Below are 13,232 nucleotides of genomic sequence, written 5' to 3'. Positions count from 1 at the left end.
TGTCTGATTGTTGGAGTGTGCCTCTGGCTATAGGTAAATGATGTCTGATTGTTGGAGTGTGCCTCTGGCTATAGGTAAATGATGTCTGATTGTTGGAGTGTGCCTCTGGCTATAGGTAAATGATGTCTGATTGTTGGAGTGTGCCTCTGGCTATAGGTAAATGATGTCTGATTGTTGGAGTGTGTCCCTGGCTATAGGTAAATGATGTCTGATTGTTGGAGTGTGCCTCTGGCTATAGGTAAATGATGTCTGATTGTTGGAGTGTGCCTCTGGCTATAGGTAAATGATGTCTGATTGTTGGAGTGTGTCCCTGGCTATAGGTAAATGATGTCTGATTGTTGGAGTGTGCCTCTGGCTATAGGTAAATGATGTCTGATTGTTGAGTGTGCCTCTGGCTATAGGTAAATGATGTCTGATTGTTGGAGTGTGCCCTGGCTATAGGTAAATGATGTCTGATTGTTGGAGTGTGCCTCTGGCTATAGGTAAATGATGTCTGATTGTTGGAGTGTGCCTCTGGCTATAGGTAAATGATGTCTGATTGTTGGAGTGTGCCTGGCTATAGAAATTGTCTGATTGTTGGAGTGTGCCTCTGGCTATAGGTAAATGATGTCTGATTGTTGGAGTGTGTCCCTGGCTATAGGTAAATGATGTCTGATTGTTGGAGTGTGCCTCTGGCTATAGGTAAATGATGTCTGATTGTTGGAGTGTGCCTCTGGCTATAGGTAAATGATGTCTGATTGTTGGAGTGTGTCCCTGGCTATAGGTAAATGATGTCTGATTGTTGGAGTGTGCCTCTGGCTATAGGTAAATGATGTCTGATTGTTGGAGTGTGCCTCTGGCTATCTGTAAATGATGTCTGATTGTTGGAATAGGTAAATGATGTCTGATTGTTGGAGTGTGCCTCTGGCTATAGGTAAATGATGTCTGATTGTTGGAGTGTGCCTCTGGCTATAGGTAAATGATGTCTGATTGTTGGAGTGTGCCTCTGGCTATCTAAATGATGTCTGATTGTTGGAATAGGTAAATGATGTCTGATTGTTGGAGTGTGCCTCTGGCTATAGGTAAATGATGTCTGATTGTTGGAGTGTGCCTCTGGCTATAGGTAAATGATGTCTGATTGTTGGAGTGTGCCTCTGGCTATAGGTAAATGATGTCTGATTGTTGGAGTGTGCCTCTGGCTATAGGTAAATGATGTCTGATTGTTGGAGTGTGCCTCTGGCTATAGGTAAATGATGTCTGATTGTTGGAGTGTGCCTCTGGCTATAGGTAAATGATGTCTGATTGTTGGAGTGTGCCTCTGGCTATAGGTAAATGATGTCTGATTGTTGGAGTGTGCCTCTGGCTATAGGTAAATGATGTCTGATTGTTGGAGTGTGCCTCTGGCTATAGGTAAATGATGTCTGATTGTTGGAGTGTGCCTCTGGTTATAGGTAAATGATGTCTGATTGTTGGAGTGTGCCTCTGGCTATAGGTAAATGATGTCTGATTGTTGGAGTGTGCCTCTGGCTATAGGTAAATGATGTCTGATTGTTGGAGTGTGCCTCTGGCTATAGGTAAATGATGTCTGATTGTTGGAGTGTGCCTCTGGCTATAGGTAAATGATGTCTGATTGTTGGAGTGTGCCTCTGGCTATAGGTAAATGATGTCTGATTGTTGGAGTGTGCCTCTGGCTATCTGTAAATGATGTCTGATTGTTGGAGTGTGCCTCTGGCTATAGGTAAATGATGTCTGATTGTTGGAGTGTGTCTCTGGCTATAGGTAAATGATGTCTGATTGTTGGAGTGTGCCTCTGGCTATAGGTAAATGATGTCTGATTGTTGGAGTGTGCCTCTGGCTATAGGTAAATGATGTCTGATTGTTGGAGTGTGCCTCTGGCTATAGGTAAATGATGTCTGATTGTTGGAGTGTGCCTCTGGCTATAGGTAAATGATGTCTGATTGTTGGAGTGTGCCTCTGGCTATAGGTAAATGATGTCTGATTGTTGGAGTGTGCCTCTGGCTATAGGTAAATGATGTCTGATTGTTGGAGTGTGCCTCTGGTTATAGGTAAATGATGTCTGATTGTTGGAGTGTGCCTCTGGCTATAGGTAAATGATGTCTGATTGTTGGAGTGTGCCTCTGGCTATAGGTAAATGATGTCTGATTGTTGGAGTGTGCCTCTGGCTATAGGTAAATGATGTCTGATTGTTGGAGTGTGCCTCTGGTTATAGGTAAATGATGTCTGATTGTTGGAGTGTGCCTCTGGCTATAGGTAAATGATGTCTGATTGTTGGAGTGTGCCTCTGGTTATAGGTAAATGATGTCTGATTGTTGGAGTGTGCCTCTGGCTATAGGTAAATGATGTCTGATTGTTGGAGTGTGCCTCTGGCTATAGGTAAATGATGTCTGATTGTTGGAGTGTGCCTCTGGCTATAGGTAAATGATGTCTGATTGTTGGAGTGTGCCTCTGGTTATAGGTAAATGATGTCTGATTGTTGGAGTGTGCCTCTGGCTATAGGTAAATGATGTCTGATTGTTGGAGTGTGCCTCTGGTTATAGGTAAATGATGTCTGATTGTTGGAGTGTGCCTCTGGCTATAGGTAAATGATGTCTGATTGTTGGAGTATGCCTCTGGCTATAGGTAAATGATGTCTGATTGTTGGAGTGTGCCTCTGGTTATAGGTAAATGATGTCTGATTGTTGGAGTGTGCCTCTGGCTATAGGTAAATGATGTCTGATTGTTGGAGTGTGCCTCTGGCTATAGGTAAATGATGTCTGATTGTTGGAGTGTGCCTCTGGCTATAGGTAAATGATGTCTGATTGTTGGAGTGTGCCTCTGGTTATAGGTAAATGATGTCTGATTGTTGGAGTGTGCCTCTGGCTATAGGTAAATGATGTCTGATTGTTGGAGTGTGCCTCTGGCTATAGGTAAATGATGTCTGATTGTTGGAGTGTGCCTCTGGCTATAGGTAAATGATGTCTGATTGTTGGAGTGTGCCTCTGGTTATAGGTAAATGATGTCTGATTGTTGGAGTGTGCCTCTGGCTATAGGTAAATGATGTCTGATTGTTGGAGTGTGCCTCTGGTTATAGGTAAATGATGTCTGATTGTTGGAGTGTGCCTCTGGTTATAGGTAAATGATGTCTGATTGTTGGAGTGTGCCTCTGGCTATAGGTAAATGATGTCTGATTGTTGGAGTGTGCCTCTGGTTATAGGTAAATGATGTCTGATTGTTGGAGTGTGCCTCTGGCTATAGGTAAATGATGTCTGATTGTTGGAGTGTGCCTCTGGCTATAGGTAAATGATGTCTGATTGTTGGAGTGTGCCTCTGGCTATAGGTAAATGATGTCTGATTGTTGGAGTGTGCCTCTGGCTATAGGTAAATGATGTCTGATTGTTGGAGTGTGCCTCTGGCTATAGGTAAATGATGTCTGATTGTTGGAGTGTGCCTCTGGTTATAGGTAAATGATGTCTGATTGTTGGAGTGTGCCTCTGGCTATAGGTAAATGATGTCTGATTGTTGGAGTATGCCTCTGGCTATAGGTAAATGATGTCTGATTGTTGGAGTGTGCCTCTGGTTATAGGTAAATGATGTCTGATTGTTGGAGTGTGCCTCTGGCTATAGGTAAATGATGTCTGATTGTTGGAGTGTGCCTCTGGCTATAGGTAAATGATGTCTGATTGTTGGAGTGTGCCTCTGGCTATAGGTAAATGATGTCTGATTGTTGGAGTGTGCCTCTGGTTATAGGTAAATGATGTCTGATTGTTGGAGTGTGCCTCTGGCTATAGGTAAATGATGTCTGATTGTTGGAGTGTGCCTCTGGCTATAGGTAAATGATGTCTGATTGTTGGAGTGTGCCTCTGGCTATAGGTAAATGATGTCTGATTGTTGGAGTGTGCCTCTGGCTATAGGTAAATGATGTCTGATTGTTGGAGTGTGCCTCTGGTTATAGGTAAATGATGTCTGATTGTTGGAGTGTGCCTCTGGCTATAGGTAAATGATGTCTGATTGTTGGAGTGTGCCTCTGGCTATAGGTAAATGATGTCTGATTGTTGGAGTGTGCCTCTGGCTATAGGTAAATGATGTCTGATTGTTGGAGTGTGCCTCTGGCTATAGGTAAATGATGTCTGATTGTTGGAGTGTGCCTCTGGCTATAGGTAAATGATGTCTGATTGTTGGAGTGTGCCTCTGGCTATAGGTAAATGATGTCTGATTGTTGGAGTGTGCCTCTGGCTATAGGTAAATGATGTCTGATTGTTGGAGTGTGCCTCTGGCTATAGGTAAATGATGTCTGATTGTTGGAGTGTGCCTCTGGCTATAGGTAAATGATGTCTGATTGTTGGAGTATGCCTCTGGCTATAGGTAAATGATGTCTGATTGTTGGAGTGTGCCTCTGGTTATAGGTAAATGATGTCTGATTGTTGGAGTGTGCCTCTGGCTATAGGTAAATGATGTCTGATTGTTGGAGTGTGCCTCTGGCTATAGGTAAATGATGTCTGATTGTTGGAGTGTGCCTCTGGCTATAGGTAAATGATGTCTGATTGTTGGAGTGTGCCTCTGGTTATAGGTAAATGATGTCTGATTGTTGGAGTGTGCCTCTGGCTATAGGTAAATGATGTCTGATTGTTGGAGTGTGCCTCTGGCTATAGGTAAATGATGTCTGATTGTTGGAGTGTGCCTCTGGCTATAGGTAAATGATGTCTGATTGTTGGAGTGTGCCTCTGGTTATAGGTAAATGATGTCTGATTGTTGGAGTGTGCCTCTGGCTATAGGTAAATGATGTCTGATTGTTGGAGTGTGCCTCTGGTTATAGGTAAATGATGTCTGATTGTTGGAGTGTGCCTCTGGTTATAGGTAAATGATGTCTGATTGTTGGAGTGTGCCTCTGGCTATAGGTAAATGATGTCTGATTGTTGGAGTGTGCCTCTGGTTATAGGTAAATGATGTCTGATTGTTGGAGTGTGCCTCTGGCTATAGGTAAATGATGTCTGATTGTTGGAGTGTGCCTCTGGCTATAGGTAAATGATGTCTGATTGTTGGAGTGTGCCTCTGGCTATAGGTAAATGATGTCTGATTGTTGGAGTGTGCCTCTGGTTATAGGTAAATGATGTCTGATTGTTGGAGTGTGCCTCTGGCTATAGGTAAATGATGTCTGATTGTTGGAGTGTGCCTCTGGTTATAGGTAAATGATGTCTGATTGTTGGAGTGTGCCTCTGGCTATAGGTAAATGATGTCTGATTGTTGGAGTGTGCCTCTGGCTATAGGTAAATGATGTCTGATTGTTGGAGTGTGCCTCTGGTTATAGGTAAATGATGTCTGATTGTTGGAGTGTGCCTCTGGCTATAGGTAAATGATGTCTGATTGTTGGAGTGTGCCTCTGGCTATAGGTAAATGATGTCTGATTGTTGGAGTGTGCCTCTGGTTATAGGTAAATGATGTCTGATTGTTGGAGTGTGCCTCTGGCTATAGGTAAATGATGTCTGATTGTTGGAGTGTGCCTCTGGCTATAGGTAAATGATGTCTGATTGTTGGAGTGTGCCTCTGGCTATAGGTAAATGATGTCTGATTGTTGGAGTGTGCCTCTGGCTATAGGTAAATGATGTCTGATTGTTGGAGTGTGCCTCTGGCTATAGGTAAATGATGTCTGATTGTTGGAGTGTGCCTCTGGCTATAGGTAAATGATGTCTGATTGTTGGAGTGTGCCCCTGGCTATAGGTAAATGATGTCTGATTGTTGGAGTGTGCCTCTGGCTATAGGTAAATGATGTCTGATTGTTGGAGTGTGCCTCTGGCTATAGGTAAATGATGTCTGATTGTTGGAGTGTGCCTCTGGCTATAGGTAAATGATGTCTGATTGTTGGAGTGTGCCTCTGGCTATAGGTAAATGATGTCTGATTGTTGGAGTGTGCCTCTGGCTATAGGTAAATGATGTCTGATTGTTGGAGTGTGCCTCTGGCTATAGGTAAATGATGTCTGATTGTTGGAGTGTGCCTCTGGCTATAGGTAAATGATGTCTGATTGTTGGAGTGTGCCTCTGGCTATAGGTAAATGATGTCTGATTGTTGGAGTGTGCCTCTGGCTATAGGTAAATGATGTCTGATTGTTGGAGTGTGCCTCTGGCTATAGGTAAATGATGTCTGATTGTTGGAGTGTGCCTCTGGCTATAGGTAAATGATGTCTGATTGTTGGAGTGTGCCTCTGGCTATAGGTAAATGATGTCTGATTGTTGGAGTGTGCCTCTGGCTATAGGTAAATGATGTCTGATTGTTGGAGTGTGCCTCTGGCTATAGGTAAATGATGTCTGATTGTTGGAGTGTGCCTCTGGCTATAGGTAAATGATGTCTGATTGTTGGAGTGTGCCTCTGGCTATAGGTAAATGATGTCTGATTGTTGGAGTGTGCCTCTGGCTATAGGTAAATGATGTCTGATTGTTGGAGTGTGCCTCTGGCTATAGGTAAATGATGTCTGATTGTTGGAGTGTGCCTCTGGCTATAGGTAAATGATGTCTGATTGTTGGAGTGTGCCTCTGGCTATAGGTAAATGATGTCTGATTGTTGGAGTGTGCCTCTGGCTATAGGTAAATGATGTCTGATTGTTGGAGTGTGCCTCTGGCTATAGGTAAATGATGTCTGATTGTTGGAGTGTGCCTCTGGCTATAGGTAAATGATGTCTGATTGTTGGAGTGTGCCTCTGGCTATAGGTAAATGATGTCTGATTGTTGGAGTGTGCCTCTGGCTATAGGTAAATGATGTCTGATTGTTGGAGTGTGCCTCTGGCTATAGGTAAATGATGTCTGATTGTTGGAGTGTGCCTCTGGCTATAGGTAAATGATGTCTGATTGTTGGAGTGTGCCTCTGGCTATAGGTAAATGATGTCTGATTGTTGGAGTGTGCCTCTGGCTATAGGTAAATGATGTCTGATTGTTGGAGTGTGCCTCTGGCTATAGGTAAATGATGTCTGATTGTTGGAGTGTGCCTCTGGCTATAGGTAAATGATGTCTGATTGTTGGAGTGTGCCTCTGGCTATAGGTAAATGATGTCTGATTGTTGGAGTGTGCCTCTGGCTATAGGTAAATGATGTCTGATTGTTGGAGTGTGCCTCTGGCTATAGGTAAATGATGTCTGATTGTTGGAGTGTGCCTCTGGCTATAGGTAAATGATGTCTGATTGTTGGAGTGTGCCTCTGGCTATAGGTAAATGATGTCTGATTGTTGGAGTGTGCCTCTGGCTATAGGTAAATGATGTCTGATTGTTGGAGTGTGCCCCTGGCTATAGGTAAATGATGTCTGATTGTTGGAGTGTGCCTCTGGCTATAGGTAAATGATGTCTGATTGTTGGAGTGTGCCTCTGGCTATAGGTAAATGATGTCTGATTGTTGGAGTGTGCCCCTGGCTATAGGTAAATGATGTCTGATTGTTGGAGTGTGCCCCTGGCTATCTGTAAATGATGTCTGATTGTTGGAGTGTGCCTCTGGCTATCTGTAAATGATGTCTGATTGTTGGAGTGTGCCCCTGGCTATAGGTAAATGATGTCTGATTGTTGGAGTGTGCCCCTGGCTATAGGTAAATGATGTCTGATTGTTGGAGTGTGCCTCTGGCTATCTGTAAATGATGTCTGATTGTTGGAGTGTGCCTCTGGCTATAGGTAAATGATGTCTGATTGTTGGAGTGTGCCTCTGGCTATCTGTAAATGATGTCTGATTGTTGGAGTGTGCCTCTGGCTATAGGTAAATGATGTCTGATTGTTGGAGTGTGCCTCTGGTTATAGGTAAATGATGTCTGATTGTTGGAGTGTGCCTCTGGCTATAGGTAAATGATGTCTGATTGTTGGAGTGTGCCTCTGGCTATAGGTAAATGATGTCTGATTGTTGGAGTGTGCCTCTGGTTATAGGTAAATGATGTCTGATTGTTGGAGTGTGCCTCTGGCTATAGGTAAATGATGTCTGATTGTTGGAGTGTGCCTCTGGCTATAGGTAAATGATGTCTGATTGTTGGAGTGTGCCTCTGGCTATAGGTAAATGATGTCTGATTGTTGGAGTGTGCCTCTGGCTATAGGTAAATGATGTCTGATTGTTGGAGTGTGCCTCTGGCTATCTGTAAATGATGTCTGATTGTTGGAGTGTGCCTCTGGCTATAGGTAAATGATGTCTGATTGTTGGAGTGTGCCTCTGGCTATCTGTAAATGATGTCTGATTGTTGGAGTATGCCTCTGGCTATCTGTAAATGATGTCTGATTGTTGGAGTGTGCCTCTGGCTATAGGTAAATGATGTCTGATTGTTGGAGTGTGCCTCTGGTTATAGGTAAATGATGTCTGATTGTTGGAGTGTGCCTCTGGCTATAGGTAAATGATGTCTGATTGTTGGAGTGTGCCTCTTGTTATAGGTAAATGATGTCTGATTGTTGGAGTGTGCCTCTGGCTATAGGTAAATGATGTCTGATTGTTGGAGTGTGCCTCTGGCTATAGGTAAATGATGTCTGATTGTTGGAGTGTGCCTCTGGTTATAGGTAAATGATGTCTGATTGTTGGAGTGTGCCTCTGGCTATAGGTAAATGATGTCTGATTGTTGGAGTGTGCCTCTGGCTATAGGTAAATGATGTCTGATTGTTGGAGTGTGCCTCTGGCTATAGGTAAATGATGTCTGATTGTTGGAGTGTGCCTCTGGCTATAGGTAAATGATGTCTGATTGTTGGAGTGTGCCTCTGGCTATCTGTAAATGATGTCTGATTGTTGGAGTGTGCCTCTGGCTATAGGTAAATGATGTCTGATTGTTGGAGTGTGCCTCTGGCTATCTGTAAATGATGTCTGATTGTTGGAGTGTGCCTCTGGCTATAGGTAAATGATGTCTGATTGTTGGAGTGTGCCTCTGGCTATAGGTAAATGATGTCTGATTGTTGGAGTGTGCCTCTGGCTATAGGTAAATGATGTCTGATTGTTGGAGTGTGCCTCTGGCTATAGGTAAATGATGTCTGATTGTTGGAGTGTGCCTCTGGCTATCTGTAAATGATGTCTGATTGTTGGAGTGTGCCTCTGGCTATAGGTAAATGATGTCTGATTGTTGGAGTGTGCCTCTGGCTATAGGTAAATGATGTCTGATTGTTGGAGTGTGCCTCTGGCTATAGGTAAATGATGTCTGATTGTTGGAGTGTGCCTCTGGCTATAGGTAAATGATGTCTGATTGTTGGAGTGTGCCTCTGGCTATAGGTAAATGATGTCTGATTGTTGGAGTGTGCCTCTGGCTATCTGTAAATGATGTCTGATTGTTGGAGTGTGCCTCTGGCTATAGGTAAATGATGTCTGATTGTTGGAGTGTGCCTCTGGCTATAGGTAAATGATGTCTGATTGTTGGAGTGTGCCTCTGGCTATAGGTAAATGATGTCTGATTGTTGGAGTGTGCCTCTGGCTATAGGTAAATCATGTCTGATTGTTGGAGTGTGCCTCTGGCTATAGGTAAATGATGTCTGATTGTTGGAGTGTGCCTCTGGCTATAGGTAAATGATGTCTGATTGTTGGAGTGTGCCTCTGGCTATAGGTAAATGATGTCTGTTGGAGTGTGCCTCTGGCTATAGGTAAATGATGTCTGATTGTTGGAGTGTGCCTCTGGCTATAGGTAAATGATGTCTGATTGTTGGAGTGTGCCTCTGGCTATAGGTAAATGATGTCTGATTGTTGGAGTGTGCCTCTGGCTATAGGTAAATGATGTCTGATTGTTGGAGTGTGCCTCTGGCTATAGGTAAATGATGTCTGATTGTTGGAGTGTGCCTCTGGCTATAGGTAAATGATGTCTGATTGTTGGAGTGTGCCTCTGGCTATCTGTAAATGATGTCTGATTGTTGGAGTGTGCCTCTGGCTATAGGTAAATGATGTCTGATTGTTGGAGTGTGCCTCTGGCTATCTGTAAATGATGTCTGATTGTTGGAGTGTGCCTCTGGCTATAGGTAAATGATGTCTGATTGTTGGAGTGTGCCTCTGGCTATAGGTAAATGATGTCTGATTGTTGGAGTGTGCCTCTGGCTATCTGTAAATGATGTCTGATTGTTGGAGTGTGCCTCTGGCTATAGGTAAATGATGTCTGATTGTTGGAGTGTGCCTCTGGCTATCTGTAAATGATGTCTGATTGTTGGAGTGTGCCTCTGGCTATAGGTAAATGATGTCTGATTGTTGGAGTGTGCCTCTGGCTATAGGTAAATGATGTCTGATTGTTGGAGTGTGCCTCTGGCTATAGGTAAATGATGTCTGATTGTTGGAGTGTGCCTCTGGCTATCTGTAAATGATGTCTGATTGTTGGAGTGTGCCTCTGGCTATAGGTAAATGATGTCTGATTGTTGGAGTGTGCCTCTGGCTATAGGTAAATGATGTCTGATTGTTGGAGTGTGCCTCTGGCTATAGGTAAATGATGTCTGATTGTTGGAGTGTGCCTCTGGCTATAGGTAAATGATGTCTGATTGTTGGAGTGTGCCTCTGGCTATAGGTAAATGATGTCTGATTGTTGGAGTGTGCCTCTGGCTATAGGTAAATGATGTCTGATTGTTGGAGTGTGCCTCTGGCTATAGGTAAATGATGTCTGATTGTTGGAGTGTGCCTCTGGCTATAGGTAAATGATGTCTGATTGTTGGAGTGTGCCTCTGGCTATAGGTAAATGATGTCTGATTGTTGGAGTGTGCCTCTGGCTATAGGTAAATGATGTCTGATTGTTGGAGTGTGCCTCTGGCTATAGGTAAATGATGTCTGATTGTTGGAGTGTGCCTCTGGCTATAGGTAAATGATGTCTGATTGTTGGAGTGTGCCTCTGGCTATAGGTAAATGATGTCTGATTGTTGGAGTGTGCCTCTGGCTATAGGTAAATGATGTCTGATTGTTGGAGTGTGCCTCTGGCTATAGGTAAATGATGTCTGATTGTTGGAGTGTGCCTCTGGCTATAGGTAAATGATGTCTGATTGTTGGAGTGTGCCCTGGCTATAGGTAAATGATGTCTGATTGTTGGAGTGTGCCTCTGGCTATAGGTAAATGATGTCTGATTGTTGGAGTGTGCCTCTGGCTATAGGTAAATGATGTCTGATTGTTGGAGTGTGCCTCTGGCTATAGGTAAATGATGTCTGATTGTTGGAGTGTGCCTCTGGCTATAGGTAAATGATGTCTGATTGTTGGAGTGTGCCTCTGGCTATAGGTAAATGATGTCTGATTGTTGGAGTGTGCCTCTGGCTATAGGTAAATGATGTCTGATTGTTGGAGTGTGCCTCTGGCTATAGGTAAATGATGTCTGATTGTTGGAGTGTGCCTCTGGCTATAGGTAAATGATGTCTGATTGTTGGAGTGTGCCTCTGGCTATAGGTAAATGATGTCTGATTGTTGGAGTGTGCCTCTGGCTATAGGTAAATGATGTCTGATTGTTGGAGTGTGCCTCTGGCTATAGGTAAATGATGTCTGATTGTTGGAGTGTGCCTCTGGCTATCTGTAAATGATGTCTGATTGTTGGAGTGTGCCTCTGGCTATAGGTAAATGATGTCTGATTGTTGGAGTGTGCCTCTGGCTATAGGTAAATGATGTCTGATTGTTGGAGTGTGCCTCTGGCTATAGGTAAATGATGTCTGATTGTTGGAGTGTGCCTCTGGCTATAGGTAAATGATGTCTGATTGTTGGAGTGTGCCTCTGGCTATAGGTAAATGATGTCTGATTGTTGGAGTGTGCCTCTGGCTATAGGTAAATGATGTCTGATTGTTGGAGTGTGCCTCTGGCTATAGGTAAATGATGTCTGATTGTTGGAGTGTGCCTCTGGCTATCTGTAAATGATGTCTGATTGTTGGAGTGTGCCTCTGGCTATAGGTAAATGATGTCTGATTGTTGGAGTGTGCCTCTGGCTATAGGTAAATGATGTCTGATTGTTGGAGTGTGCCTCTGGCTATAGGTAAATGATGTCTGATTGTTGGAGTGTGCCTCTGGCTATAGGTAAATGATGTCTGATTGTTGGAGTGTGCCTCTGGCTATCTGTAAATGATGTCTGATTGTTGGAGTGTGCCTCTGGCTATAGGTAAATGATGTCTGATTGTTGGAGTGTGCCTCTGGCTATAGGTAAATGATGTCTGATTGTTGGAGTGTGCCTCTGGCTATAGGTAAATGATGTCTGATTGTTGGAGTGTGCCTCTGGCTATAGGTAAATGATGTCTGATTGTTGGAGTGTGCCTCTGGCTATCTGTAAATGATGTCTGATTGTTGGAGTGTGCCTCTGGCTATAGGTAAATGATGTCTGATTGTTGGAGTGTGCCTCTGGCTATCTGTAAATGATGTCTGATTGTTGGAGTGTGCCTCTGGCTATAGGTAAATGATGTCTGATTGTTGGAGTGTGCCTCTGGCTATAGGTAAATGATGTCTGATTGTTGGAGTGTGCCTCTGGCTATCTGTAAATGATGTCTGATTGTTGGAGTGTGCCTCTGGCTATATGTAAATGATGTCTGATTGTTGGAGTGTGCCTCTGGCTATAGGTAAATGATGTCTGATTGTTGGAGTGTGCCTCTGGCTATCTGTAAATGATGTCTGATTGTTGGAGTGTGCCTCTGGCTATAGGTAAATGATGTCTGATTGTTGGAGTGTGCCTCTGGCTATAGGTAAATGATGTCTGATTGTTGGAGTGTGCCTCTGGCTATAGGTAAATGATGTCTGATTGTTGGAGTGTGCCTCTGGCTATAGGTAAATGATGTCTGATTGTTGGAGTGTGCCTCTGGCTATCTGGTAAATGATGTCTGATTGTTGGAGTGTGCCTCTGGCTATAGGTAAATGATGTCTGATTGTTGGAGTGTGCCTCTGGCTATCTGTAAATGATGTCTGATTGTTGGAGTGTGCCTCTGGCTATAGGTAAATGATGTCTGATTGTTGGAGTGTGCCTCTGGCTATAGGTAAATGATGTCTGATTGTTGGAGTGTGCCTCTGGCTATCTGTAAATGATGTCTGATTGTTGGAGTGTGCCTCTGGCTATAGGTAAATGATGTCTGATTGTTGGAGTGTGCCTCTGGCTATCTGTAAATGATGTCTGATTGTTGGAGTGTGCCTCTGGCTATAGGTAAATGATGTCTGATTGTTGGAGTGTGCCTCTGGCTATCTGTAAATGATGTCTGATTGTTGGAGTGTGCCTCTGGCTATAGGTAAATGATGTCTGATTGTTGGAGTGTGCCTCTGGCTATCTGTAAATGATGTCTGATTGTTGGAGTGTGCCTCTGGCTATAGGTAAATGATGTCTGATTGTTGGAGTGTGCCTCTGGCTAT

The 13,232-nt window shown here is 43.6% G+C and overlaps 1 long non-coding RNA gene across 7 annotated transcripts in view; it reads left to right on the top strand.

Annotated features, from left to right (window-relative positions):
* The first annotated feature begins 4,182 nt into the window (after positions 1–4,182).
* LOC127908848 (uncharacterized) overlaps positions 4,183–13,232 on the top strand; it is a 30,750-nt gene continuing 21,700 nt past the window's right edge. For 2 of the 7 annotated variants that reach the window (XR_008068711.1, XR_008068678.1), the window contains exon 1: positions 7,071–7,375. This is a non-coding gene — a long non-coding RNA (uncharacterized LOC127908848). Of the gene's footprint in view, positions 5,695–7,070; positions 7,376–10,788; positions 10,898–13,232 lie in introns of those variants that run through there. The other 5 variants (XR_008068709.1, XR_008068693.1, XR_008068704.1 and 2 more) reach the window with 5 other exon arrangements.

This window comes from Oncorhynchus keta, chromosome 18 (genome assembly GCF_023373465.1).
Source record: "Oncorhynchus keta strain PuntledgeMale-10-30-2019 chromosome 18, Oket_V2, whole genome shotgun sequence".
In the NCBI taxonomy this organism is placed as follows: Eukaryota; Metazoa; Chordata; class Actinopteri; order Salmoniformes; family Salmonidae; genus Oncorhynchus; species Oncorhynchus keta.
This window is presented reverse-complemented; position numbering and strand designations above follow the sequence as displayed.